This window comes from Saimiri boliviensis, chromosome 5, assembly GCF_048565385.1.
Source record: "Saimiri boliviensis isolate mSaiBol1 chromosome 5, mSaiBol1.pri, whole genome shotgun sequence".
Taxonomy (NCBI): domain Eukaryota; kingdom Metazoa; phylum Chordata; class Mammalia; order Primates; family Cebidae; genus Saimiri; species Saimiri boliviensis.
The window spans coordinates 115035917-115060906 of record NC_133453.1 but is presented as its reverse complement, the minus strand read 5'-3'; the positions used below and the strand labels follow the sequence as shown (position 1 = coordinate 115060906).

Genomic DNA, 24990 nt, shown 5'->3' with positions numbered 1-24990 from the left:
TGAGGGTGAGTATGCTAATTAGGAGATAAAACAAACGGGCTGTTTGAAATGCAGATGAGCTGCTGGGAGGCTTCTGGTCGCTTCCTTCCCCGCTGCCTGTTTGGGAGGCTAAATCTTACTTCTCCCAGCCGCTTCCCGCCATCGATTTGTAACTAGAAAAGACAGTGGCTGATTCTAAAACTGAGAGGTGCTAGGTCTTATTTCCACCCGCTCTTCGCCCTGGATCACGGGGCAGAGAGGACAAAAGTTGCCCGAACTCCAACTCCAGCATGAAAAATGCCCAGCCGGGTGGGGAGGCGTGGCTGCCCTCCCCCGCTCTCCTGGCACCCACCCAGCCCTCCCCAAGTCTTGCCAACCCTGCCCCCTCAGTTTCTCTCCTCTCCTTTCCCGCTGCCTCTGCCCAGCTCAGCGTTTCCCAGCTCGCCTCTCCCTGCCCACCTCCCTGCCCTCTCCATTCCATCAGCTGCCAGCAGGAGCCTCGGGCACTAATCCAAAGCCTTTCTGGCTGCAGCCTTTCCTGGGGTCCCAGGCACCACTCCCACCTACCACCCAGCCTAACCCTGCCTCCTGTCCCCCTGCCCTGGGGCTCTCCACACCCCATCACAATCACACATCTGCTATTCCCTCCTCTGGGCTTGAGGATTCCTGGAGCCCTGCTTGGAGCCCTCCCTCCCACCTCCAGTGCTGGCTCCCCAACTTTTCAGGTCTCAGGGTGCATCGCCTCCTCAGCAAAGCCCTCAGGCCTCCTCCTTGGTGCCTTCGTGATTCCTGGATCTGGCACCTCTCCCGGGCGTGACAACGCATGTTTGTGGATTTGTCACCCCTCCTTCCCAGGACTGAGGGCTCCTTGGCACAGGAGCGGTTTTCTTCCCCGCCATGCCCGGTGCTGCTGGCACGTGGCTAGCATCTAGTGAGTGCACACCGAGTTGAGTTGACCGCTGGGAGACCCATGAGCTCCCTGCACCCAGTGACAGGCACTGCGCCAGCCCAGGGAGACCGGCAGCCCGGGATGACCACCTGCCCTAAGGCACGTCTGGAGCGGCAGAGAGGAGCATTCAATCCAGGGGCCACCTCATTGAAGATATACAGTGTTCCACCTGGAAAGACCCCCTGCCGGTGGGGCCCGTCCCATCGCAGCGCCTGCTTATTCCAGGAGACGGGAAGGGTGGCCTGCACTGTCCGGCAGGGTCAGAAGCCGCCTCTTTACTTCGCCAGCTTAGACTCTCGGCTGGTTCAGGTGCAGAGCCTCCAGTCCCAGCCCGACCCAAGCAGTCCCTGGCGTCTCTTCAAGATTCCCAGATCCCAGGTGGTCACAGTCTGGCTTCCATCTGTCCTGGGCACAGCCGAGCAGGAGCCCAGTAATAATACTGGGGCATTAAATAATTCAACACTGCCTTCAGGTAACCCTCCTCCCCCAGTCTGAAACCTCCCCTGGCTCAGTCCAGCTGGCTGGCATGCTCACTCTCCAGCTCCTTATCAAACCGCGTCTCAGATGGAATGTCTGGGAAGCAGACGCTGAGAGGGAGTGAGGGGTGCGAGAGTGTATGGGGGAGCACCCTCTGCAAGCGGAGAGGGAAGAGGCCAGGTGGGCGGGGCTGGCCGTCCTGAGGCCGTCCTCCTTGCACAACCCGCGTGCTCCAGCAGAGGGCGCCGGAGCAAAGCGCGCCCGTCCCGTCTCAGGAGGCCAGGAGGGGGACCGCTGCCCTGCTCGGTCCTGGCGGGGGCCACTCCAGAATAGTGAGCCCTCAGGCCGGAAATAGGCAAAGCCCACAGCCGGAGGCCTGCCCGCAGCTGGGCATCAGTCCTTTCTTGAAGGGGAGTCTAAGCGACCATCTCCTTGGGTCTTAACTTGGGTTCCCCTGAGAACAAAGCCTGACCCAGGCCCTGTGCCCGGAGCGGGAAAGCAAGCTGGGGAGCCCCCTCCCCCGCAGAGTCTGGGATGCTTCTCAGAACCATCGGCCTGGGGATGGAGGAGGGGGCTTCGCCCAGCTGCTTCTGCCCCTGCCACTCGAGGGTGGCCCCGTGGTATGGCCCCACACTTCCAGAGACACAGGCGTGGGTGCTGAGCAGTTTCACCCCACCCCAGACCCCGCGTGGGCCAGGTGCAAGGTGCTGTCCACCCCAGCTGTGTGAAATTGGCCAAAGCCACGTGGAACTGGTCGTGCGCAGACAGTCACGGGAGACAGCAGGTTGAGGAGGAGTGGGGGACATGGAGAGTTTGTTTGGGGACCCCATTAAAGTCGAGGTGATTATATCAACATCCAATCGCAGAAGGATGCATTTTTACCAACCTGTAGCTCAGGTAAAGCAGGAAAAGCTACAAGACAAACCTCTCCAACAGAACTGGGAAGGAAGGGGTGATTTATTCAGCCACGAGCAGTGGAGGTATAGTTGACTAACAGCCGAGCTCACCTAACAAAGAAAGTCCCTGCCCTTTTAAAGGCTTACAGCTCCAGAAACTACATGTGAAAGCGTCTCGGTCCATGAAGTAGGCGTGGGGTGCGTGACTTAGGTGGGGGTGTGATCCTGTTTAAGTAAAACAATGCCTTTGGAAACATTCCACCATGCCATATCCGTGATCTAGAGATGGGATTGTGGTTAGCAATAGAGGTCTTATCCTTAACCAGGGCCAGCAGCGCCAGCTGGCAGAAGTTAGAACTCCTCTGGTTGACTTCTAACTTCTCTTGAGATGCAATATAGAAGGCTGAAGGTGATTAAGGATCTCCTCTTCCTCACTGGGAGCTGCCGGGGCTGGAAACACACATGGGAACCACCTGCTTACCGACAATGTGAAAAGCCATGGCCTGGATGAGTTTACCTAGGGGCAGAAAAGAGAAGCGTGCCTGGATGGAGCCCTGAGAACCCTCTTAAGATCCAGAGAAGGGGAAGAACAAGCCAAGGAGGCCAAGGCGGTACTGGCGCTTCGGGGACAGGAGGGGAGACCAGGGGCGTGGCAGATCGTGGGATGGGCTGGAGTGCGGGGAGGGCCTCAGGTGGGGGCCCGGATGGTCTGTCCATTCTAACTGCAGGGAAGACGTGGCCGCTCCATTGACATATTTGCTCTGGTTGCCCTTTCCCCAGTGAACTCAAAAGCAAAGGCATCAGCCTGAGAGTTTGGAGAAAGAAGAAGCTGCCATAGTGTTGTGGGCAGTGAAGATGAGGAAGAGTCTCCCAGAACACTATGGGGCGTCTTGGGATTTCGCTGTTATCAGGCTGAGCATACGTTCCGGTGTCCTGCCCACTCAGGCACCCCCCGGCTCCCCAGGATGTACGTGGGTCAGGGAGGACAGCCCAGGCTTGGGGTCAGGACGGAAGGAGGGCATTATTTTGAGGCCCAAGTGTAGCGTTTTGTTCCAGAGCGAGCATCTAGGTGACATTTAGATGTGGCTGCACTTCGAACTCACTAGGTAGACTCCGACAAGCCCCAGCTCGCCTCTGGATGCCGCAGCTTACCCTGTTTCCTCACCTGCGACAGGCCTGTGTTGGGCTAGGTGTGTCTGTCTCCATCTTCACGTGTCTAGGAGACCGTTCCTTAAGCTACAGGGACAGAATGGCCAGATGCCACCCTAGTATGATCATGAGCAATGCTGACTGCAGCCAGCTGCAGCTGCATGGAACCTATTCCTGTCATCCGAGACGCTTCCAGAAAAACCAGAATCCATGAGACGTTAGGGTGATTGTAGCTGCAAAGTTCAAATGTATAGGGACTGGCAAAATGGCATCGCTGACAGCAGAGGCTGCAGCTGCCTGTGGCTCCTCACGGAAAGCGTGTCTGTCTCTGAACGCAGCAGGTCCATAGGTCATAACTCACTGTCCTGTGATGGCGGCACGGCTGGTCCTGGTTGGTGAGTGGTCTGTCTGATTAATTCCGGTAAAGAAAGAGATCACGTCAGTTTGCACTTAGAATTTTCCTTCCTACTGCTTACGGCTCTGGTAGATGATCAACCGCGTGCTGTGTTTGCTGAATGTCTCTGCAGCACGATGCCAGGCACACCGTAGGAGTTGGGTGCCCACAGGCTGCGTGGCTCAACAAGGGCACGATGTCTGGGTGGCGACTCCCAGAAACTCCCTGCTTTGCGCCCCTGCTCCCCTTTCATTCTGGTCCTTGCAAGCCCGACCCTCCCACCCCTCTGATAAATGGCCCCTTGAGCAGAAGGAGGGGGATTTTCAGAGCACGGCAGGGAGCTGTGTAGGGCCTTGTTCTGCCTGACACCTTTATTAATCGCTCAGCCAGGAAGATAAACAGCTGGTTAATTAAATTTGCAGATGTTGCTAAATTGGATGGTGTTCTGATTGTTCAGTCTCCAGAAGATAGAACGGTCCCATGTCGGGCCTCCGAGAGGTCAGCCTGGGCTGAGGCTAGGCCGCAGGTGCTTTCGTGAGTGGGTAATAGCAATGCAGTGATCGTGGCCAGTATTTTAGCATTTACTGTGAGCCCAGGAATCACGGGTCTGGATTTCTGCTACTCACAGGCTGGGAGCCTTGAGCATGTGTTCTGCCTTCTCTGGGCCTGGATTCGCTCATCTGTGCAAGACTGTGTCCCTCACAGCTGTGGCATTCATGAGCTTCTGTGTCTGGAACCCTGCCAAGTGGAGGCAGGGGGCCCGTTTTCAGTTCAGAAGGTGGTTAGTTCCCACTTCCCCTGCCCTAAGCTCCACTCTGTTGGGGAGTGGGAGGAGTCTTGAGCCCTGGATCTTGGGGTAGGGGGTACCTGGGGAATCTGAGGAGCCTGGGGAGGGCTGATGCCTGGGGATCTATATCTGTGTGCGGAGTCCAGGGGTCTAGTGGTCTGTGGGTCTAGGACACTCAGGGGCTTCGGGGCTGTGATGGTTCCTAGCAGTCTAAGGAGTCTAGAAGGGTCTGAAGAATGGGGGCAGTTTGTAGGGGTTTGTAGAGTCTAGGGGTCTGAGGGTCTGGAGGGAAGGAGGGACAGACGGTTTGGGGCCCGAGGAGTAGGATTTGGGAAGCTGGGGGTGCTGGGGCCTGGGGGAGCTAGTTCTGAGAGTTTTGGAGGCTTGGAGGTTATGGGGTCTGGGGCGTTCTGTGATTCCGTCTTAAGGGTCTGGGACTCTGGGATGGTTTGAGAACTTAGAAATCTAGTGTATGGAAAGTCACAGGGTGGGGGCTGCAGAACTGGGAGGTGTGGGGTCTGGGAGACAGGAATTTGGGGAGAGTGTAGAGTCCCAGATAGCCTTGGTGGTCTTGGGAAATCTGGGGCTCTGGAAGTTGGATCTGGCATCTAGAAGAGAGCCAGGAGCTGAAAGTGGAATGTGACCAAATAGCGCCACCTAGTGTACCTTCCTCCACATTGCAACCAGAAAGGAGGTGGCTGGAGTCACAACTTCTGGAAGTCCTGAGGGCAGCTGTGCAGGGCGGGGGGGCTGAGCAGACTCCCTAGGCTTACAAACTTGCACTGTTACGCCCACACCTGGCAAGGAGTGTGTCCATCTTGTTCACTGTGACCCAACAGGTAGAATAGCACCTGGCATGTCCTGGATGTGCGTTACATTCTTGTTGAGTGAATAAGCAAGGGAAATTCAATTTGAAAATAGTTCACCTGACAAGGGCAGTGCTTAACACACACCAGGGTGTGAGCACACAGACGCGCACGCCCACCAGCAGCCAGCATTCACGGAACACTGACATGTCCCCAACAGCCCTATAATGTAGCTACTACCGTCATCACCCTTTCACTGAGGAGGAACCTGAGACTTCCCACGTGAAAGCTGTGCATCCAGGGGAATTACAGAACGTCTAGAGCTGCTCTGTTCAGGACGCTGGCTGCTGAGCAGGTGCAGCCAACAGGGTCTGGTTCACACGGAGATGAGCTCAAAGTGTCAAATACGCACTGCATTTCAAAGCCAGTATTGTTGGAAATACATAGATGCTCGGCGCCACAAAGAAAAATTAGCACTGAGACAAAGGATCTTTCAGCAACGCAATTTTTACTTCCTGGACTGCAGAAAGGGTACTCTCACTAGCCGTCTTGCCGCAAGAGTACAAAGAACAAAGAAAAACACACACATTTATTTCTTACACATTTGGGGTTGCCCTTACTGCTGTGAATGATCTCCGTTGGCTTAAGCCAGACCTCACAATCTAAACTAAAACCGAATCAGCTAACAACTTAAAACTTTTCTAAACAGGTAAAAGCAATGGAGAGCTGGGACATGTCTGTGAACACGTCCAGCAGATACCTTGGTTAAAGTACAAAGACACAGAATATACTACGTGCCTGTAAGCATGGCAGGTCTAACAGCTCCACAGGATAGGGCTCAACAAAGTTATTAGCACACTTATTCTCTAACAAGAAAACTTTAAAAAGGAACTTTTCTATTTCCCACAGAGTAAATACAAGGACCACATTAATTAACCATTAATTAATTGTTTATGTTAAATGCATGTTTAAATGATCATTTGTGGATCTGCTTTGTGGAATAATCAATTTCTTTTTACTTTTAAAAAATATGATTCCTGGAAAATTTTAAATGAATCTATTGCTGGCGTCCTATATATTGGCCAGCGCTGGTTTAGAGTGAGTCACTGATCACTGGTGTATAAGACTCAAGTCTTCGGGTTGGGTGGGTGGGGACAAATTTCTCCAGGGGTGCCTGGAGGTAATCGGGGAAGCCTGACTGGTGGATCTTCTTGTGGGGGAGAAATTCACTTAGGGGACAAGTTTAGCCAAAGAATGTCCCACAGAGTAGAGTCCTTGAGGGACCAGATATAAAGCACCTCTTGAGGGGCTAGAACACAGATAATCAATACAATCCAACACTCCCCTACCCTCTACTTCCTCTTCCTCCCCTGCCTTGGGCCTTGGGGGTAGGTAGAGAGTTGGACAAGGAAAACTCATTGCAGGTGAAGGTGTTGTTTGTGGGGAGGAAGGCTCTTGGCTTAGGAGAGGGGTGAAGACACCGGGCAGCTCCAGTGAGCGGAGAGGGCGGGGTGAGTGGGACAATGCGTGTGGCAGAGGATACGAGGCTGAAGGGCTGTGTAAAGAGGTCTGATTGGGGGCACATGCCCATGGTGAGCTGGGGCTGCATGTGCGGTCTGAGGGCAGTGGGGCCCGTGTTCTCCTGTGTGCTTGGCTCTGCAGTGTGTGCTGCGTTAGAGCCCAGGCGGGTCCCCCATGCGCAGATCCTCCAGGCAAGTTGGTCCTGGCCCCTTCAGGCAGGATGGCAATGTCTGTTTCAAAAGTCAGGTGCTGTGCAATTGCTGAATTGGAAAGGGCTGTTGGGGGCACTGCCCCAAGATAATGGAGACATTGCCCCAAGTAAGAACAGCCCAGAGGTAATGCCCACCTGACACCCCCCAGCCTATTTGTTTCCAGCCCAATTCAAGCCTGTGGCACCAGCGTGACTCACCTGATGCATCTGGGGCTCCACTGTGGCTTCCTGAGCACATCACCTTTGTGGGATCTGGGCCTCGGCCCTGCAAACCCCAGGATGAAGGCAGACCTTGGTTCTGTGTCTGGGGATCTCACCTGCCAGTAGAGAAGACAGAACCTTCACTCACGACTGCCCCCACACCCCACGTGACCTGGGCAGTGACACACTCGCACTTAAGGCACACAGCTTGTCTTAGTCTGTTCAGCTGCTAGAACATAACGCCACAGACTGGGTGGCTTCGAAACAACAGAAGTTTCTTTGTTCTGGAGGCTGCAAGTCCAAGATCAAGGCGGCAGCAGGTTTGGTGAGGACCTGCTTCCTGGTTCACAGATGGCTTCTTCTTGCTGTGGCCCATGTGGTGGGAAGGACAAGGCAGCCTCTGGGGCCTCTATTATGATGACACAAATCCCATTCAGGAGGGTGGGTCCCTCATGACCTCATCCCCTCCCAAGGGCCCCACCTCCTCATACCATTGCCTTGGGGGTTAAGTCTCAACATATGAATTTCAAGGAGACACAAACTTTCAGACCATAGCACAGGGCCATTGGAAGAGAGGGAATCCCGGGAGATGATCCCTGCAGAAGAGTCACACCAAAACGAGAATGTGAAGTTCAAAGAGAAACTTGCCAGGGGTCCAGGGTGGGAAAGGGTGAGCTGGGACCCACAGGAAGCTTGGGGAGGGATGGAGAGACAGGGAGATGCGGGGGCCAGGCTGGGGCTGGGGGGACCCTAGGCACTCTGGAGGCCTAGGGTCAGGAGGGGTCAGGTTTGCCTCGCAGAGGGCTCCTTTAGAAAGTATCCTGTGGTTGCTGGGTGCAAAATGGACAAGAGGGAGGCTGGAGGCAGGGGCCAGCAGGGAGACAGTGGCACTTACATGGAGACAGATGATGAAGGCCTGATGATGATAAAGAAATCACATTAATAGAAACGGTAACAATTATTGAGTGCTTTCTGTATTCAGTGCATGTTGGAAGCAGATGCTCAGTGCCACAAAGAAAAATTAGCACTGAGACAAAAGATTTTTCAGCAAGGCAATTTTTACTTCCTGGACTGCAGGAAGGGTACTCTCACTAGCCATTTTGCCCGAGAGTACAGTGAACAAAGGAAAACAGACACATTTATTCCTTATGCATTTGGGGTTGTCCTTACGGCTGTGTCTGATCTCCATTGGCTGGAGCCAGACTTCACAATCTAAACTAAAACCCGATTGGCTAACAACTTAAAACTTGTCTAAACAGGTAAAAGCAATGGAGAGCAGGGATATGCGTGTGAGCATGTCCAGCACAGATATCTTGGTACAAGGACATAGAGTGTACTACGTGCCCGTAAGCACACCATATTTAACAGCTACATTCAATAGGGCTTAAGAAAGAGCTATTAGCACACTTATGATTTAATCTTAACAAGAAAGGAAACTTTAAAAAGAAACTTTTCTACTCCCCACTGTGTATTAACTCATTTAATGCGGTCAACAACCCGATATTGTTTTTCATTTTGTTTTTGTTTTGTTTGACTCACTCTGTCGCTTGGGATGGAGTGCAGTGGCACGATCTCGGCTCACCGCAACCTCTGCCTCCCAGGTTCAAGCGATTCTCCTGCCTCGCCTCTGGAGTAGCTGAGATTACAGGCACATGCCATTAATCCCCAGCTAATTTTTGTATGCTTAGTAGAGACAGGGTTTCACCATGTTGACCAGGCTAGTCTCGAATTCCTGACCTCAAATGATCCACCCACTTCAGCCTCCCAAACTGCGCCCGGCCCTGATATTGTTGTATTGAAGGACTAAATGATTACATGACTTGCCCAAAGCTACCCAACGGTGGAGCAGGGTTGGACTCCAGGTGCCTGGCTCCACAGTCCACTGAGGTGAAGGTGGGGGGCCTTGCAGACACCTTGGGTGGCCTGACGGACACCAGCGCATGCCGCCAGTCTTCTCTTCCCTTGGTCATGCCTGCCAGCTGTCAGTTTCTACCCACCAACTGACTCCAGGGCTTGTATCCAGAGGCACACTTAGAAGGACCAGCCCTCTACTGAGGTCAAAGCCCCCCTCCTCCAGCCCCCTAGATTTACAGGGAAGGCCATATTTTATAGAAGGGATTGGGGCCGGCAGCCATCTCTCTGTCATGCCAACAACTGGTGGATGATGAAATTTCTACAGGTTTGAAGTGTAAAGTGCAAGTTAATTTCCTCCAGGAAAGGAAATCCTTGATGCTTCAGCCGAATGATGAGTGGGCGCTCTAAATCCCCAGGAGGAGAAGGGGGAGTGTGAGCTATGAGGGCGGCGGCACCGCCAAGGGCCACGCTGCTGCTGCCTCAGCACTTGGTCACCACCCAAAACAGACTCTTCAAAAAGGCCGCACATGGGTGGATGAGCAGACCCCTCACCCTCCCCACCCTTCTTGCGACTGTCATCAACCCTCAGCCAAATAAAGTGACTTAGCCAAGGGGCCACATTGGCTCCAAACAGTGGAGAGGAAGCTGCTGGGTTTTCCAGTAGGTAACAAATTCAAGGTGTAGCCGGGTGCGGTGGCTCATGCCTATAATTCCAGCACTTTGAGAGGCTGAGGTGGGCAGATCACCTGAGGTCGGGAGTTCAAGACCAGCTTGACCAACATGGAGAAACCCTGATTCTATTAAAAATACAAAATTGTGGCCGGGCATGGTGGCTCATGCCTGTAATCCCAGCACTTTGGGAGGCCGAGGCGGGTGGATCACAAGGTCAAGAGATCGAGACCATCCTGGTCAACATGGTGAAACCCCGTCTCTAATAAAATATAAAAATTAGCTGGGCATGGTGGCGCACGTCTGTAGTCCCAGCTACTCGGGAGGCTGAGGCAGGAGAATTGCCTGAACCCAGGAGGTGGAGGTTGCAGTGAGCCGAGATTGTGCCACTGTACTCCAGCCTGGCACCTGGCGACAGAGTGAGACTCTGTCTCAAAAAAAAAAAAAAATTGTTTGGGTGCATGGTGGTGTATGCCTATAATCCCAGCTACTCAGGAGGCTGAGGCAGGAGAATCGCTTGAACCCAGGAGGTGGAGGTTGCAGTGAGTCAAGATTGCTCCATTGCACTCCAGCCTGGGCAACAAGAGCCAAACTCTATTTCAAGAAAAAGATGGAAAAAAGAAAGGAAGGGAGGGAGGGAGGGAGGGAGGGAGGAAGAAGAAAGGAAAGAAAGAAAGAGAAATTCAAGGTGTGACAGCAAGCCAATCTCACATGGAAATATTTGAGGAAAAAATATCAATATTAGGAACTGGCTGGCCAGGTGCAGTGGCTCACACCTGTAATCCTTCGCTTTGGGAGGTCGAGGTGGAAGGGTCCCTTGAGGCCAGGAGTTTGAGACCAGCCTGGGCAACAAAGCGAGACCCCCATGTCTACCCTCACAAAAAAAAATTGTTTTAAAAATAAGCTGGGCATGGCATGCATGTGGTCCTAGATACTTGGGAGGGAGGCGAGAGAATCCCTAGAGTCCGGGATTTTGAGGCTGCAGTGAGCTGTGATCATGCCACTGCACTCCAGCCTGGGTGGAGACCCTGTCTCAAAAGCAACAAAAAAACAAAGAACTTGTCGATGTGTATGCATTGGAAATGTTTTTAAAATGGACCTTCATGCCGGGCGCAGTGGCTCACGCCTGTAATCCCAGCACTTTGGGAGGCCGAGGTGGGTGGATCACAAGGTCAAAAGATCGAGACCATCCTGGCCAACATGGTGAAACCCCATCTCTACTAAAAATACAAAAAATTAGCTGGGTGTGGTGGCGCGTGCCTGTAATCCCAGCTACTCAGGAGGCTGAGGCAGGAGAATTGCCTGAACCCAGGAGGCAGAGGTTGTGGTGAGCCGAGATTGCGCCATTCCCCTCCAGCCTGGGTAACAAGAGCGAAACTCCAACTCAAAAAAAAAAAATGGACCTTCATGTAGTATTATAGACAGTATTCCTAACTCCAGTAAGAAATCATGGTTTTTTTGGACTACAAACCCTTGTTCAGACCCTTCCAGGAGGTGAAATGCTGCTGTTTGCAGTGATGGTTTGTGTTGCTACACCCTGCCACTAGAGGGCGACATCAGCCAGGATTATAACCCTAATGTCTCACAGTTCGGTCCTTAGTGGGGGTCACAGGGTATTGGGGGATCTTTGAAGGGAGGGAGGGGATAAAGCATCTTGGATACCAGCTGTACTTCATCTGGACACCAGAAGCTTTAAAATCTCACTTAAGCATCCTTACAAGCCCAGGAAGAAGGTATTTGAAGGCTCAGAGTAGTTGAGGGGTTTGCTCAAGGTCACTCAGCTAGTGACTGACAGACCGGGGGTTTGAACCCAGATCTATTGAACTCTGACCCTGGAGTTCTTTATTACCAGGGCACTCTGCCTTCAGGGTCAAGGTCAAAGCCAGGATCTGACCCCAGGGCCTCTGACTCCAGGGTCCAATTTGGTAGAACCAGCAGAGCCCCGAGGGCAGAAGAAAGCCAGACCACCTGCACCCTGCAGGCTGCCGCTGTCTGGCCAAGGGAAGCAGACACAGCTCCCGGGCTTTCTCATCCAACAAGCCCACTGGACCTCTGCCAAAGTGCCCCTGGCTTTGTGCGCAAGGATTTTAGACTGGGCACTACATATAGCAGTTGCCCTTGCCTTCCACCTCATCAAGAGAGAAGGCTGAGCCTCTTATAGAAGATGTCAGAATAAGAGCAGGGGCAGCTCCTCCAGGAAATATTGAAATGACATCAGAGCCAGGGAATTCCCCTTTAAGGCATCTTCTCAGAATTCTTTAGGGAGCCCCTGTTTCTGCTAAAAATAGTCTTGTTCCTCCAGCTGAGTCTGACCCACCTGGTGCCATGAGGTGTTGGGCAGAGGCAAGGGGGAGCTGGCAGAGCCGGGAAAGATGCTCAGCCCACCCTCCACCCCGTTCCCCTCTCCAGGCGTCTTGGATCTGGATGAGGTTAGAAGGATTAGGGATTCCAGGAAAGGGAATGAATAAAAGGTAAGGAAGAGACACCAGAGTGGAGGAGGAGGGCCCTGAAGAAGAGAGTGTCCCCTTTCCAGCTGTCACTGCTTGTCAAACCCCTTTTAGCTGGCAGTGAGCTGGGCTCTGAGCTTGATCTCCTCTCCCCAAAACCCTGTGATGTATCACCTCCTCCACCCCCATTTTACAGATGGAGGGATGAGACTTGGGAAGAGTTATTACCTGCTCAAGGCCACACAGCTAGCTGGTGACAGGGAAGCAGCGTTCACATGCGAGCTACACTCCCGTCCCCCATGGCCTGAGTGCATCCCTGCAGTCCCTGCATGAGGCAGCCCTCAGAGTGGCCCGACTCCACCGTCACTCACAACGCACAGCTCACACGTGCCTCTCCCAGCCTGGCACGGCCAGGGCCCTGTGGTACGTGGACTCGGGAGGTGGCCAGACCTGGTCCCATCCCCATTTTGTCTTTTGCCAACTGTGGCCTCTGGACCCAGCATTTCCTATCCCTGAGCCACAGTTCTGTCGTCAGAGTCATGGGAGGAGCCGGGGCCCTCCCCACAGGGTTGGGGACGTAGAGGGAAGATGGGTAAGAAGGCACAGAGCAGTGCTTCCCATACTTAGCGGGGTGCCTGGCCCTTCCCTGAGGTTCTGCTCAGTGATCCGGAGCGGGCCTGGGAAACTGAATGGTGCCTTGCTCCCCAGGAGCCTCCTTCAGGCAGCAGATCTGGGCCTCCCCCACCTGGTCCATCTGTCCATTTCTCTGTCTTTCTGGCCCCCACCCCCAAGAGGTCACCTCTGTGGGCTGTTCTTCTGGCCAGAGCTGGGGCTGCCCCTGAAAAAGGCACCACATCTTCCAGCACCAGCCCCACATCACATGGTGACTCAACTGGACACCAGCTCCTGAAGCCACGTGGGAGGCCACTCTCCAGGGCTCCAGGGCATGAGACACGTGGGTGAGGGCCCACAGCCACCGTGGGCGCTTGGATCGATTGGCCACCCCTGACCACTCTCTTAGGTGAACGCACACAGGAGGGTCACAAGTGAGATGACCTGGAGCTGCTGTCTCCCACTCTCTCCTCCAATCTGCCTGGCCTGTTTTTCTCCAACCAAGCAAGGGGGGCGCTGCTCTCTCTCCCCTTGCAGTCAGTTATTTCCCAGTAGAGTCCCCCATCCTTTACGGAAGCTGATTCTTGGTTGGGGACAGCCCATTCATACTTTAAACACCCCAGAACATCCCTAAACCCAAGGAGGAGGGACACATACGAAGCCGAAGCTAGGACTCCTGCACAAATCTCTTTCTGCTTATCCTAGCTGCTCCCGGCAGGGCCGACCCCCTCACAAAACCGAGACTGCTTCCTGCTAAGGTGTGAGCTGCCCCAGGGGCTGCACCCACAGCCCGGGCAAACCGAAGGTCTAACAAGCCCATTCTGAGGCTGAGGGAGGGTGGGCTGGAGGAGTGGTGGCAGTGAGGAGGGACCAGCGTCCTATTACCACCTTCGTGGGCTCCGGGCACGTTAAGTAGTAAATATCACATTTTATGACTGTATTGGTTTAAATACAAATATAATTAGGCTGAGTTCATTTGCATATGTTCATTCCCATATTCTTTTTTCCTTTGATTTTAAAAGAGTTTAAAATTAAAGCACTTAGGGTCACACCTGTAATCCTAGTACTTTGGGAGGCTGAGGCAGTCAGATCATGAGGTCAGGAGTTCGAGACCAGCCTAACATGGTGAAACCTGGTCTCTACTAAAAATACAAAAGTTAGCCAGTCATGCTGGAGGGGGGCTGTAGTCCCAGCTACTCTGGAGACTGAGGCAGGAGAATTGCTTGAACCCAGGAGGTAGAGGTTGTAGTAAGCTGAGATCATGCCACCACACTCCAGCCTGGGTTACAGAGTAACACTCCGTCTTGGGTAAAAAAGAAAAAATTAAAACACTTTAAGGCCCCTAGAGGGGTCACGGCCCTAAGCCTATGTGTCCAGCTGGCCAGGCCCCTGAAGGACAGGAACAGGAGCAGGAGTGATGGATGTGGCTGGGGCCCTGGAGACCAGCCTGGGTGGGAGCCGCCCCCTTGACAGAAGCTTGGAATCTGAAGTCCGGGCAGAGTCATGCAGGTGGGTCAGACTGGGGAAGGTGTTGGGGGTCCTCCCAGATGCTGCAGTGAGGCTGAGTGAGGAGGCAGCTGCAGTAAGCAACAGGAGCGTCTCCCTGCAGGCACAGGCTCTGGCCAGAGTGGGGCCAGAGTAGGGACGGGGTGGGCACCTCCCCTGCCCAGCACTGTCTGAGTCAGCCCACTCAGCAATACCCAGAGAGGTCTCTGCAGCGGGCATGGAGACAGGCCCTGGGGTGCATAGAGCAGGTCATTGCCCACACGAAGTTTATGTGCAGGAAAAAGCAGAGGATGGAACAAATCAGCTGGTTAGAAATCAGAGCTCAAATAGAGGGTCCAGACAGCCAGAGAACTGACAATAAAAAGAATCAGTGCTCCATCTTCACCATGTGCCATGTGCCAGGCAGTGTGACCAGTGGAAGGTACCCAAGTCACCCGCGGCAAATCCCTGCAGGATTCCGCAACCTCAATTCCTGCCTCCTCAGAAGAAAGAAGTCCACTGAGGGGCACAACGCAGAAGAAGAGACCAAGGTAAGTTTCAAAGCAGGAGTGGAGGCTTTAGAATAGGAAAAGAAAATTAAGTGCGCTTGGAAGGCACCAAGGTCATGTGCGAAGCTTAACCTTGACCCTAGGACCTTCTACACTGGCCCCTTTCCCATGATTCTTCACTTAGGGGCTGCCCGCATGCGCAGTACTCGCCTTTCCCTTGGGAGGCGAGCACGCAGTGTGTTTAGGAAGTTGTACGCATGCCCAGATGAGGCTCTCTTCTCTTCCGGTGACGTGCCCCCGGAAGCTCATACTTTGCCTTTTTTTTTTTTTTTTTTTTTGTCTCTTAATGCGCATGCTTGGGAAGTTGCTTCTCCCGGGTGCCTACGTTTAATTAATGTTTTAGTGTACAGGTGTGGACTCTTAGCAAATGGCCTCTCCCTGGCACCAGCTGCCATGTATGACTTTTAGAGAGGCAGTGTGATCATTGTGAACCATCACTCGACATTCCTGGTGCGTGGGGAGAGCCCTCTCCTGCCCCGCTCCTGCCTATCTACGTGTAATAGCAGTGCATTTTGCATGCAGCACATTTGCCCTCATCTCATCTTGATCGTAGGCCTCTGAGGAGGAAGCTTCAAGGGGAGCTCATAACACACCTAATAACCAGCCCTTCCTGTGGGTGGCAGGGCCAGGATCCTAGCCGGCGGTTTGCTGGCACACCAGTTCCTGACCACTCCCAGCATTGCCTCTGCCCCCCACTCTGAATCAATGCTGTCCAAGAACCTTACAGGGAAAGAGATGGAGAGAAGTAAGGAGCCAAAGGAGGAAAGGCAGAGAGAAGGGGAAAGGACCAGGAGAGTGCAGTGGCCACACATGAGCAGTGCTGCAAGAGACCAAGAGGGCCAAAGGCAGTGTCTGCAAGGGCATTAGTGTCCCCATTAATCCTCCGTGACCAGCCTCAAAGTAGGGGGAAGTGAGTCCAGGTGGAGGAACCTCACTGACAATGGCATGGGATCTACAGATTTCTTAAGGTGAAGAGGCCAGAACACTTCCCACTCAAAAATGCTTCACCAGGACACGCATGGTGGCTCACACCTGTAATCTCAGTAGTTTGGAAGGCAGAGGCAGGCGGATCATTCTAGCCCAGGAGTTCAAGAGCAGCCTGGGCCATATGACAAGACCCTGTTTCTACAACAAAAAATAAACTAAAATTAGCTGGGTGTGGTCGTACATGCCTGTAGTCCCTGCTACTCGGGAGGCTGAGGTGGGAGGATCACCTGAACCTGGGAGGTCAAGGCTGCAGTGAGCTGGAAGTGTGCCACTGTATTCCGGCCTGGGTGAGAGAGTGAGACCCTGTCCAAAAAAAAAAAAAAATCTGCATCCTAGCCAGAAGACGGGAGGATGAGCAAAAGGCAAGTAAGCACTGCATCAGAAGAGGAACCTCCCAGGGACCCCTGAGGAACATAGTAAAGGAGAAATCAGATACATAATTCTTCATATTTAAAACCAGGAAAGATAACATGGCTCCTCAGGGGAGGAGGCTTAAAGTTGACATGAAAGAGATTGGAGTAGAGATATAAGATTACATGCCAAAGAGGGGAAAGGTAAATCAGAAGAGCTTAGAAAAGAAAAAGAAGAGAGGGGCCAGGGGAACGGTTCCATGCCTGCAGTCCCAGCACTTGGAAGACAGAAGCAGGAGGACTGCTGGGGGCCAGGAGTTGAAAACCAGCCTGGACAACATAGTGAGACCCTGTCTCTTAAAAAATAAATAAATAAATAAATAAAATAAAAAATAAAATAAAATAAAATAAAAGGCTACTAATCATGGGGTGCACACCTGTGGTCCCTGCTACTCGAGAGGCTGAGGTGGAAGGATGGCTTGAGCCTGAAAGCCCAAGGTTGCAGTGAGCTGTGATTGTGCCACTGCACTCCAGCCTGGGGTAGAGTGATACCTTTTCTCTGATATATATTTTTTTAAATTTAGCAAAGTGAATCAAAATGAAGAACTCTAGAATAGATAAGTGTGACAAAATACAGTAGTCTGGTGGTGGCTCACACCTGTAATCCCAGCACTTTGGGAGGCCAGAGACAGGTGGATCACTGGAGGCTAGAAGTTTGAGACCAGCCTGAGCACCACAGCAAAACCACATCTCTATAAAAAATGCAAAATCTAGCCAGGCATGGTGATGCACGTGTAGTCCCAGCTGCTGGGGAGGCTAAGGTGGGAGGATCCATTAAGCCCAGGAGGTCAAGGTTGTAGTGAGCCACTGCACTCCAGCCTGGTGATAGAGACTCTGTCTCAAAAAACAAACCAAAAAAACTGATCTGTAGTAAATAATTTAACCTTGTCCAAAAAGAAGTCTGGCTTTTGCTTTCAGCTTATGGAAGTGAATCTTTAAGCTGTAAGACTATCGGAATGTATTTACACTGAATAGCTGACAATGTGATTTCGGGTAAGGACTGGTCAAACCAGAAAGTCCAACAGTGTAAGGTAAAGGTGTTGAGTCACACCCAGAGGAGCCGAAGGCTGCAGACAGAGACCAGTATGTGAACCATCTGCCATGCTTATGCCATGAGGCCCAAGAAAAAATCCAGACACTGAGGTTCATGTGAGCCTCCCTGGTTGCCAGCACTCCCATATTCTGCCATGCATAGATGCTGGGAACAGGAGGCTGACCCCACAGGGAGGACCACAGCAGCTATGCATAGGGTAGTCTCCAGACACACCCGTGAGCAACCTCTCTTGTCTGATGCTCATCTGCACCCATGAGTATAAGATGAGCCTAACATCTCCCAGTTAGCTCTGTGAGTCTTCCTAGCAAATCATCAAAACTGAGTGGTTTGGGGAACCAGCCTCTCCAACCTTGCAATGGGTATCAAAAGAGGTGGCCTTGAGAACCCCTAAACTTGTAATTGGTGTTGGAAGTGAGGGTGGTCTCCTGTGGAAGAAGGACTGTGTTCCCTCCAACTTCACAGTTGGTTAAACTTTAAATATGCGGCAAACATTCAAACATTTAAATATAAAATCAGGACTTCCACTTCTAGGCTAGATGTTCTGGGAAGAAAATAAATTCCACTACAAATACCTGACCATGTTGATTGAAATAAAGCAAACATATTTTAAGTCACTACCTGAACATGTAAGAAAGTAAGGAAACTCACTACGGCCAAAAATGAAGAGGCTGAAACCCAGGAAGGTAAATGACCCCTGATGCTGTGGGCTGCCCTAGAAGTACCTGGAAATATCTGAAACCTGCAGTCACTTATTTTAACAGCCATACAAAAGAGACAAGGCAAGGCCCTGGCCTCATCCAGGCAAGAAGGAGGGTCAGGACTGAGAGTCTTAGAAAAAGCTAGAATCCTTGAAGAGCTAACTCTTTAAAAAAAGATGGCATAGAAAAAGAAACTAACAAGAAAATGTATCTGTCTTGGCCTCAGCTTTGTGTTAAAAAAGAGAAAGAGAGAAGATGGAGGAAGAGAAGGAAGAGGAAAAAGAAGAGAGACATTTCACTCTTCCCTCCCCTTGAAAATTTAGACTGTCCTTACATGGATTTTGGGTCTGGATTTTACATTCCCTGAAGAATATCCAAGAGAAATATTTTAGTGTGTTTCCAGGATGGAAGCAAGCACTCCAGGGCTCCTGATAGAAATCAAAAGAGATCTCTCCAGAGGACTAACCCTCAGCCCGGGCCTCTCAGAATTCCCACAGACTGATACCTGCAAAACATGAGCTCGCAATAAAAATTGAGCCTGCACAAGAGAAATAGTCTTTCAGAGTAAGTGTCAGCAGGAGCAGCAGCTTCAGAATTAGACCACCAAAGATGTCACAATTACAGGATTATCGGGAACAGAATTCAAAGTTGTGTTTTCAATGTTTACAGGAATAAAAGGGGAAATTAAAAACACATGCCGGGAACACAAAATTATCCAAGATGACCAAATGGATTTGACACCAAATACATCTCAAAGTGAAAAATAAAATTATTAAATTTTGAAAATAAAAATATGGCATAAACATCAGATTAGAAACATTTGCAAAGGAATTCATAAATTTTTTTTTAAGTTGAGGGAATCATCCATAATGTAGCCGAGAGAGATAAAAAGATGGAAAATGAGACAAAATTCCTCTCCAGCCCTTCTGGAGAAGAGCCATGAGCTGGATCACATCCCACAGGCAGGTATGGACGGAAGGTATGGACGGAAGAACAAACACTGAGCTGGAGGAGGCAAGGGGCTCCCTCTGCCCCAGTGATGCCTCCCTCTGCCCAGCCCTTATGTCATCCTTGGGAAGGAATAGGGGATAATGGGACTGGGGGAGCAAGACTGCTCTCTGGGATTTGAATATCATGCTTCCCCTTAAAATTCTCAGAATGTCTGTCAGTTTTGAGGAGAGATTCTGTTTCCAGTCTGTTCCCTGTGGGCAAATTCCTTCCCTTTCTTGGATTCACCTGTGCAATAGCTGAGCCTCTAAGGTCACTGCCAACTGTAATATTCTATTCCTTTATGACATCCCGAGGTGACAGGTACAATATATGCCCTATTGACTCAACCTCTACACTCAGGGTAAATCAGAGATCCAGGGATGCTTAGGAAAAGCCCTGCCTGTCCAAAACACCGAGGCAGAGCCTGAAACTCCACAATTAGAGAGTCACTTATTTGAAGGCAAACATGGTCCAACTTGGATTCCAATTTTTTTTTTTTCTCAGAGGGGCTGGGTAAAAGATATAATTAAAGTCATCGTCAGTCACAACACCTCCATGTGAGTTATTTTAATAGTCTTTTCAACAAGGCCACAGCAGGCAAGATGGATTTGATAGGGGCAGCAGAGGGGAAATGTAGGGGGTCAGTCACACCCCCAGGGACGGGGCCCTAGTCCTGTGTGCAGGAGAGGCGGAGCTGGAAGGTGAAACTTCCACAGCCTCCACCATCCATTCTGCCTCTAGCCTCTCAGCAACTCCACACCTGCTGGCCTGCAGGTGGCAGTGCACAGACAAAAATGCGGATTTCTGCTGGATTTTCCGGGAGCTCCTGGGGTTCAACTGGCTTCTTTTTCTGGTAGCCTCAGTGCTGAGTTTGGAAAGGTGGGCTGCAGACACAAGGGACGGCGGGATGTGGGATGCACTGTCCAGGTCTCTGTAAGTCCCACCATGCTGGTGGCTCCAGAAGCCAGGCTGGGGACTGGGAGGGCCGCCTGGAAGATGCGGCACGTTCCAGGCTTGTCCTGCCTGAGTAGGAGTGAGGGGACATTTGAGGATGAAATGAGACATCTGGGGTAGAAGTGTCCCTGACCTTCCTAGGGCTGCCCCCTGTGAAGGTCGATGCTCGGTCTCTGTCGGTGCAGGTGCTGGAGGGTACAGGGCGCTACAGGCGGCAGACGGCTTCACGTGTCACAGACCCTGGAGTGCAGGTGCAGCCCCAGAGCTCTGTCTGGGCACAGTGGCATGCTCATTGAGTGGAGAGGTGGTGTGCAGACAGCTTGGCCTGGGGAACCGGCCTGAGACTGGGTGACAGAGCTCTTCCCTCTCTCAGCCTTTCTTCTCAGACCTGTCAAATGGCTGTGAGCACTCCCAGGGGACCGATCCCCTGCCACTGTAGCCCTGCAGAGGTGAGCTGAAGTTCAGAGGGGCAAGGCTGCATGCATCCCATTCCAGAGTCCTCCCATCTTATTTGCAGTCCTCCCGTCACTTCCTATTGGGCGGCTTGTTAGTGCTTCTGGGGTGCTGCAGGGCTCTGGGTAGCCTGGCTCTGTACCAATGCCCTGACTCAATGCTTCCTCCCTTGCCTTCACCTGGCCCGGGTAACCCTCTTGGGCAGGGGAGAAAAGTGAGCTGCTCAAAGCAGATACCTCCATCAGATACACGAAAGCAGACACTTTTCATTTCTGCAGGCCAGACTCCATCAATGCAGACAGCCCACACAGGCCAAGCCGAAAGACTGCACACAGCCCTCTGACTCCATCGCAGGGGTGGGGGCGCGCTCCCCACATTGCCTTCCTACGGATTCCCCATGCCCACCCTGCTGCAGGGAATCAGGCAGCCACACTGCGACCTGCTGCAGTGTCTCACAAACTCTCAGCTCACCAGGATCTCTGGGCACTTGTTATCATTCAGTCTTGTTCCAGGGGACAGCTGGGAACAAATATCTGGCAGCACCTTAGGTGACTCTTACGCTTAGATTAGCTTGGGGCCATGTCCACCCTGAAGAAGAGGGAAGAGTGGCAGCCTGGAGCCATGGGGGTTTAGGCCCACGTAACCTAACGGGAGGCTGCCAGTGGAGTCTCAGAGCCAGCCCAGGAAGAAAGGAGGTAGGTCTTGGTGGACAATGAGCCGGTCTCAGCCCCACGGTCCCTGCCTGCTCTGGCACACTGTCTCCCTGCCTCTTCTCACCACCTGAGAGACCAAGCTTGCCAAGCTCTGAGGACTCTGCTGACCCCTATAGTCAGGTTGCTTGCCTGAGACCTTTTTACCTAACCCACAGGGTGATTGTGATAGGAAGGATAATGGCCCCCAAAGCTATCCCTGTCCGAGTCCCCAGGCCCTGGCTGTTACTTTACAGGGCAAATGGGACTTTGCAAGTGGGTGATTACTTAAGGATCTGGAGATGGGGGGTTATCCTGGATTGTTCAGGCCTCGATCTCTTGACCTCATGATCTTCCCTCCTCGGCCGCCCAAAGTTCTGGGATCACAGGCATGAGCCACCACACCCAGCCCTTCAACTCATTTTTCACTCACCTGAGACCGAAAGTGTCCGGAAGAGGGACATAAGGAAGATGGGCTTCCTAAGACCTCAGACCCAGTGCACAGCCTCTGCCCCACCCTTACCCAGGGGCACACAGGGGGCATGTGGACAGAGCTGCCCTTGGGTTTCCTACTGTGGCAGCCCGTCTCCGGGATCGTCACATCTGCTACCCACATCCTGGTGGCTCGGGGTTCGCTCTCAGGGAACAGTGGACCACAGCATCACAACCGAGGTTTTGTGGAGCCATGGTTTCCAACAGTAACTTGGTGCCTCCATTGCACACAATGTTCTGGGAATCATTTAAATTTTTTCCTTGTTCCAGAGCTAAGAAGCCTCTGAATGGAGGGGAAGGTGACTCTGTTCAAAGAGGCTTTCCGGGCTGGGAGCAGGATGGCACCATCAGGGAGGTTCAGCCCTTCTGTTATAAGATGGCCAGAGGAGAGGAGGCTATGGGCGGAGCCTGGGAGAGGGGTTGGGACAGCTGACAGACAGGTGCCACCACCTCCTCTCAGAGGGCCTACTACCTTCTCGGGGGAGCCTACTGTCTAAGATGTACCATTCGTAATCAGAAGAACAGCAGTGCTGAGAAGAGTGTGGCTCTGAAGTCAGGCCAATCTGGGCGCAAACCCTGGTGGTGACTACCAGCTGGATGATGTCAGGCAAGTGACTTAAACACTCTGAGCCTCAATTTTCTCAGTTGCAATTCCACATAAATGCCCACAATTCTCTCTGCTTCCTGTCCCGAGAAGAATTGGAAATTGAGACCTGCTCTCCAATGAAAGGACTTCTGGTCTCAGGGGCAGGTTTGTGCAAGGCAGCAGGGACCACTCTCTGAGGGATCACTGCAGCCAGGCAGCCCCCTGTTCCATCCACAGGTGAGGCTGGCTGAGGGCGGCATCCCTGTGGCCGGGAAGTCCCGCAGCTCCTGCTCGGCTCCTGGTGCCCTCTGCTGGTGTCGTCAGGAGAAAAGGGAAGTGGGCAGTTCAGGGTCGAAGGAGAGAGTTCCTGAGCCTTGATGTGGCAGCTCTTGTCCCCAGGGACAGAAGCCTGAGAGAGCTTCTACCAAGACTCTACCAGCACACACAACATCCTCCCTCAGACCCCCGCCAGAGCAGAAATCCTGCCCTCTCCTGCAGCCGCCCCATAGCCACCCCTGACATCTCTCCAAATCTGCAGCTTCTTAACCCGGTTTCTAGAAACCTGCCTACTGGGAGTAAGGTGTGGAAAGGGTGAGCTAAGTCCCCTCCCTCCCTCCAGTCTCAGTGTCCCGTAATCACTAGGCTGGGTCCATAGGTGTAATCGAGTGTTGGGACTCTGCCCTGGGGGGAGGATATTGCTCAGAGGGAAGTGATTTGAAAATCAAATCGGTGAGGACAGAACATTCCATTCCTCCACCAAGCACTTTCCAACCAGGGCATGCAAATGAGGCATCTGAGGCATAAAAGCCCCTGGAGGGTTGGTCTGGGGGCCCTTGGCAGGGGCACTGTCCTAACACTTGCTAGTTGTCACGAGAAGCGAGGCTAGCCAGGCTTCTTCTGCTCAGCCGGGAGGGAACAAGTGTTTGCGGAATGCTGGCTGTGTGCTGAGTACCTTTCTGTGTATTACGTCAGTTACTCTTGCTGACCAGCCTGTGACCGAGGTATGCATAGCTGTTTTGTCGATGAGTAAATGAGGCTCAGGGAGGTTAAGTTAATGGTCCAAGTTTTCGCAGCCCGGGTCAAGTGCAGACGCCCGACTCTGAAGCCAGCATCTTTCCACTACCCACGCACGTCCATCACCCTGCCCTGCCTCTGTCCCTCTCGGCATCATCCTGCGATCTCAACACCTCACGGCCCTCCCTTTACAGCAATGCCAGGCTCTCCTTTCTCCCTCTCTCCCCCACTTCTCTCTCTTTGCCTGTCTCTGTCAATCCTAATCTCACTTGCTCTCACTCTTAAGCCTCCCTGAAAGGTAGGTATGGCTGAACCCCTTTCTAGCTCTAAATTGATACAAATCCCCCTCACACTGTCTCTCAGCATGGTCCTGCTACATGTGCAGTCTTGGGAAAGTGCTCTCACTGTCCCCTGAGCCCCTGTTTCCTCCTATGTAAAAGGCTGCCACGATACCTATGTTACAGGACAGTCACCAGGAGCAATGGACACGAAGTCCCCAGCCCCAGCTGTGCATCTCAGGGGCTCAGTAAACATTGGCCCCTCCATCCCAAGGGAATCATGGTGGCAGCTGGGTTGGGGGCTAGGGCCACAACAGACAAGGCAGCATCTGTGGATGAGGAGCTGTCCCCCCGCCACCTGATCTCCAGCAGCCATGCGTACCCAGACAGCGGCAGGCAGTGTTTGGTATGTAAAGTCAGTACTGCCCCCAGGGACCTCACACACAGACACCTATTCCCACCAGGGTGACGCCCACAGAGAGGCCCAGGGACACCAGGACCTGGTTTGTAGGTATTTCTCTGGCCCTAGCCCCACCAGCCCTGCAGTACGGAGGGTCTGTGGGACGTGAGGCCCTGTAGAAGCTGTGCCTGGAGATTCACAGGGAAAATTGAGGAGAAGCTCGATTTTCCTAACAGATGCCCAGCCCAGGCTTCCTTCTTCTCTTGTGCCCTCACCCCATCTGCCACAGGCTGGGAGCTCTGTCAGTGCTCGCTCCCAGGCCCCTGTCACCCCCAAGGGAATAAGCAGGGATAACCATCTCTGAACAAAGCTGTTTACCATTGTTTTATTTCCCAGGACAGAGAAGGAGGAGCCACCTCTGGTGCGGAGGGCTGGGGAGAGCTCACGCCAGTGACTGTGCGTTCTGGGACACGCCGGACGGAAGGGTCAGCTGGTGCATGAGGGCCAGCTCTCTGGGCCTCCCAGGGTGGGGAGGGCTCCAGCCAAGGCGCAGCTCGATGCCATGTGTGGCTGCCGGCCAGGAGCATCTGCTTGGATTTGTTGCTTGCCACTGCCTCCCAGAAAATAGAGAGAAACAGTCAGGGATATGCCACAGAACTGCAGCCCCGGCAGTCTGCCTGCTTGGTTTATCCAGGTTTCCCTGCATTTGGTCAGTATCACTGACAAGGTGGAGTAGAGGGGCTAGTACATCTCTCGAGACAGTCTTACCGATTCTGGTCACAGGCACAAAGGTAGACACGGGCTGTAGTGGAGAAGGAATCAGCTCCAGGAGCCGGTGGAGAAGGTTGAGATGTGGAAGGGTGGAAGTGGCCTCTGTCCTGCCAGTCACTATGCTGCCCAAAGCCACAGCTTTTGTTTTCTTTCTGAAACTCTGTGAGGTTTGACCACATGGTCTTTAAAGTTTCTGCCAGCTGTAAAG

General features: G+C 52.7%; 1 long non-coding RNA gene across 1 annotated transcript; it reads right to left on the bottom strand.

Annotated features, from left to right (window-relative positions):
* Positions 1-24370: 24370 nt before the first annotated feature.
* LOC141584475 (uncharacterized) lies at positions 24371-24990 on the bottom strand. Its single transcript, XR_012517543.1, has 2 exons — positions 24780-24990; positions 24371-24621 (listed from the first exon to the last, which is right to left on the bottom strand). It is a non-coding gene; the product is annotated as an uncharacterized LOC141584475 (long non-coding RNA).